Raw genomic sequence first — 5,108 nt, 5'->3', positions numbered from 1 at the left:
TTAATAACAAACTAGTGGTATATATATATAACCACTTGGGTAATTCACAAATGAGTCTGCCATAACGACTAGACCCCAACTGAAAGTTAATTAAAATGAAGTAGTAATAAGTTCAAGTAGAAATGATAAATAAGTCAGAGTGTTTGCAGCGAAAAAAACGTGTGAGTTATGCATATGGAGATGCATACTCAAGGTTTCATTACATAAACATCAAAAGGGAAATCCGCTCAACACCGATCCATTCCATCGCCTGCTCAACCTGCACATTTAGAAATACATGCAGGGCTGAGTATAAAAATACTCAGTGACATAAGCCGAAAATACAACATGCATACATATATAAATTGAACTGCCAACAGTAACACACAGGGGTTTTCTTGAATGACCTGCGCTTACTAAAACATTTCATTCATTTTCATAAAGGTGGATGCGCATCCCATTTTCAGTCTATATGATCCATATCTGTCCTTTCTGTCACGCGCCGGGAAGGAGGCCTCCTTACCACGGACGCCAAGACCGGTCGCAAGCGACTCGCGGTCTCCATGAGTGTACACGTTAATCCTAGCTAGCGACCTTTGTCTAGCATAGGATCCCAATTGGATTTCCTTTAAAGTTGGCGAACCAACACAGATAGGATACATATAAAAACATAAACATTTTTGGCAGTCAATCATTTTCATAAACATTTCATTTCATTTCATGAACATTTCATTTTCATTTCATAAGAGTCATTTATCATTTGGGCATAATAATAAACTGAAATTAACAGTTAAAATCATCTCATGCATATATTCGTATAAGAGGCCTACGACACGCAGGGGATCTCTATATACGTATAGTAAAAGTAATGCCCACCTCAATTGTTCTTAAAGCTGGCGTGGAGTCGTTTCTTCTTCGGCTTCACTTTCTGTCGCCCGGACGTTCATTGATGAAGAGTCGATAAGTTCGTGAAGAAATTGTCATAAGACAAAGTCTAATTCTACGTGCCTAGGGTATCTTTTAATGTTTTAGGGTTCTAGCATCCATAATTCATTACATTAAAGACAGTCAAAAATCAATCATACCTCGTCTAATCTCATTCAAACACATAGGCAACACAAACACATAAGGCACATAAGAATCACAATCAAACATCATCAAAACATGCTCTATTTTTACACTGACTCAATTTCAAAATTTAATCTGTTCTGACTCCGACATCTCCTGGACTCGAGACTCGTACCGAAAGAAAGATCTTCGAGTCTAGTTTCATATAAAAAAAAGTAGAGTCGAAAACTCCAAGTGGTTTGAGAGATATGACGTTTTTACCACGATCTACCATGTTCGGCAGTTTTGAACAATCGAAAACTTGGATTTTTGAAAAATAGTAAACGTTGTCAAACTGGGCTCAACTTTGGTGGATATCTAGCTAACACAATAAGGTTAATATCATAAAAATTTGGAAAGCTAGATCACACAGGAAACTACTGAAATGAATGACGCTTTCCTCTGTTCTCTGAAATTCTCGGTAGTAATGTGCAGTTTAGGTTTTGCATTTTAAAGAAGTATCAAACGAAGTTGGAATGGCTTGAAATTTTACCAGGGTACTCACGACTCATGTAGAGACTTGCTATAAAATTTTCAAAGCTATTAGACATCGACAAACCGTCGATCACAGTAGGTCAGTAGGCCTACGAAATTCATATTTATAAGTCCTTAAAAAAATAATTTATATAAATCAAGAAATAAGAGTTTAATCCCAAAAATATTCATTAAAAGTCCATCATAATTTAAATAAAAGAACGGACCTCATTTTAAATAAATAGTCCCAAATTCGTTACGCACATATACTAAATCTTTCATGAAACATCCTTTAAAATAAACTTTGATACATAGAAAATAATTCAACAACTTGAGCTCTTAAGAGGTTGTTTTGCAACAGACATCAAATCTGCCTCGGATATCCAAATGAGGCTTCAAAAGACATTCTGGAAACTAGACATTTCAAGGATCATTCTCCAATTTGAATCGAATGAAAAAAAAATTCAAACGAGCAAGATATGCCCTCTCAAAGATGGGTATTTAACAAGCAAAAATCTGAAAATTTCAGATTTCCAGATTACAACCAAGTCAGTGGGCTTTCTTTAAAAATTCATATCTCCCTTTACAAAACTCCACTGGGAACCCCAAGGGTCAATCTGGAAACTAGGGAGAGATCATAACACTCTACAGTTGGATTTACTCCAAGAACATTCATGGTTTAGAAGATATGACTGTCTAAAGTTCAGTGCACAAAAAGAGTTCAAGTTTGGCAGATTTAGAACATAAATCGGAAAAACCACTTTAGGCTTCACCAAAAATTCTAAAACTGAACAAGTAAGTTCCCAACATGTCACTGAATATTCAGTAGAAAGATAGGCTTGCGAATCAAAGATTTAAGTCGGTCTTTGCCACCTCAAAGTCGTAGGTTTGTAAAATCTACTGGATGGTACAAGGAATAAGAACTAGATTTCAAGAATTTATACCGGTTGTTTCCCTTACTCAAAAATGGTGCGACCGATGTCAAAAGAAAGATACGGGAGTCTAGAGTGACATATTCAAGTTTCAAAGGTTTTCACCGATTGATACGTTAGTTATGGCCTCCCAAAGATTGTTTACCAAAAATGTATTTCAGATGGGCAGTGATGTTTACAAATTAATAAATAAATCATAAGAGCTCCAAACCTTCTGAAATTTTACCAAAGTATAGAAAACATATGAAAGATGATACACAATTAATTTGGGAATTTTTGGGAACCGTTTGGATGGCTGGAATCGCCTTGCAAAACACTGCCGAGCAGTATGCTTATGGCAGATACCTCATGCACGGTTTTTCACCCAATAAACTCTACCAAAATAATCATCCAAAATCATAAAACATATCCTCACATAATATAGCACACAAATGTGTAAAAATCCATGGCCATAAAGCATTTTCAGTTGAGAAAAAGCAAAGAAAAACTCACCCTCGAAGCACAACCTTCACTCTATAGTTTTCCCACACTCTCCCTTGCTTTGCTACTTCTCTTGGGGCTTCAAAGGCTTCTATGGAGTGTGATAATGGTGGGAGAAAAGTTGTGAGAGTGGGAGAAAGAATGTAGTGGTGGGGGAAAAGGAGTAGTGTGGTGGAGAGGTAGGAGTAGTGGTAGGGAAAAAGATTAGTGGTAGGGAAAAGAAAATATTAGTGGTGGTAGGGAAAAAGATTAGTGGTAGGGAAAAGAAAATATTAGTGGAGGATAATGGGGTGTTACATTAAGTAAATATAAAAATGTGGTGTAGTAATAACCCATGTGTAAAAAAAATATATATATATATATAAGACTAATCCTCAATTAATAAAATGCTAGAGCATAAAACTCTTGTGATCAAAATTAGAATAAATAGCACTAACATTAGTGCACTCTCTCAATTTATAAATACATCATAGGAAAATAATTTGAGAAAAATATTGATGGAAAATTTTTATAACTCATCATTCCTAAATTTCTCGGTAAAAATAAATAAATACATAAATTTTTTTTTTTCGATTTGAAAACTCAAAATAAATCTTTGAGCTCCATCATTCTCTTAATGGACTCAAAATATATTTTGAGTGCATCATCCGTTGAAATAAAAATAAAAATAAATTATCACGTATGTAATCATCAAATTCACATAAGTCCGTATTTTATTAATGGATGCTGAACCCTAATTGCCATAAGAAATCCTTAAATCAATAATTAAAAGTCTATAATCTTTAATAAAAAGTCGGGGCATTACAAGTTCGCTCTGCAGCAGAGTAATCTAGTTAGAGTGTCCGCCCGCGTGGCTGACGTCATCCGCATTTGTGACAACCCGCTCTTTTATCAGTATTTAATTCCGGTTTTTGCGTGTTTATTTATCTATCTGCCAGTAAATGAAGCACTTTATGATTTTCAACTATGTTTCTGAATTACGTATTTTGGAAAACAGAGTCACTACACTAGCAGTATGCATTTATTTATCTTCGCGTGTTAAGACCGCGACGAGAATCTTTGAGTCGATGAGTAATTATTAGTACTCAGTTATAACCAACTTAGCAAAGTCGTGTTATTTATCAAGATGGAGTTTATTTCATGTTGTTACTTAAGTCGTGAATTATTTCCGACTTTGAAGCTAATTAAATCTACGGATTTAATTTAAGTATTAGGATGACGAACGAATTAAATCTACGGATTTAATTTAGCATGTATCGACTTTAGGAAACGCGAAACCAGTATTTCAAATACTGAGAAACCAACACTGAAGGATTTTACTTAGATCTTTTTCATTTAGGCCGCATCACACGCCCACCCTACACCTCTCTACGTCTGCCACCTGCCAACGCCAGGATTGAGGAACAAAAGGAAAAAGAGAGAAAAGAAAAGGTGGATGAGGTGCTGCAGCAACAACCATTGGCTGGGCGGCTGAAAGGCCTCCCACGCAAGCTGCAGCAGCAGCTCTCCTCCCATTGGCTGGGCAGCCGAAGAGCCTCCCACGCAAGCTGCAGCAGCAGCTCTTCCCATTGGCTGGGCAACTGAAAGGTCACCTGCTGCACCCCCCCTTCGGCACTCAAGTACACACCAGCCGAACTCCTAGTATAAATTCACTCTTCAACCCTTGAGCCACCCCTTCTCCTTTCAGCACTTAGAGTTTTCAGCAGCAACAGCAGGAAGCCTCACCTCTCTCGACGCCTTGCACGAAGGGGAGTAGAGCGAGATTCTTGCTGCCGACTTGAACAAGGTAACAACTCGGCTTAATTTTCCACCCTTCGCCATGTTTCTTTCCACCTGTTTTCGGCCTAAAAACATTAGCCATTTCATTTCCAGTTTGCACCACGACGCTCGAAAAAGCGAGAGAGAAACCATCGTTCTTTACCCGACCAAAGCACGCGATATATCAAGGTAACCTTCGACCTCTGTTGCTACTCCAATCAACATGCATCACACTCGCAGAAATCATGTTTATGGGCTGTAAACGAATGAACAAAAAGCATGTTAAGTCACGTTTTAGTGGAACCTACAACTTGAACCTTGAATGAACGACGAGAACTTTAGCTTTAAACGTAGACGAACGTGAATATCACAGCATAG

The 5,108-nt window shown here is 37.3% G+C and overlaps 1 long non-coding RNA gene across 1 annotated transcript; it reads right to left on the bottom strand.

Moving 5' to 3' along the window:
- On the bottom strand, positions 1-920 carry LOC131017679 (uncharacterized). The gene is made up of 2 exons (XR_009099776.1): positions 856-920; positions 1-259 (listed from the first exon to the last, which is right to left on the bottom strand). It is a non-coding gene; the product is annotated as an uncharacterized LOC131017679 (long non-coding RNA).
- Between the last annotated feature and the right edge of the window lie 4,188 nt (positions 921-5,108).

The sequence above is a fragment of the Salvia miltiorrhiza genome, chromosome 3, assembly GCF_028751815.1.
Source record: "Salvia miltiorrhiza cultivar Shanhuang (shh) chromosome 3, IMPLAD_Smil_shh, whole genome shotgun sequence".
Lineage (NCBI taxonomy): Eukaryota > Viridiplantae > Streptophyta > Magnoliopsida > Lamiales > Lamiaceae > Salvia > Salvia miltiorrhiza.
Note: the sequence above shows the minus strand (reverse complement) of the source record. Positions and strands in the feature narration are given on the sequence as shown.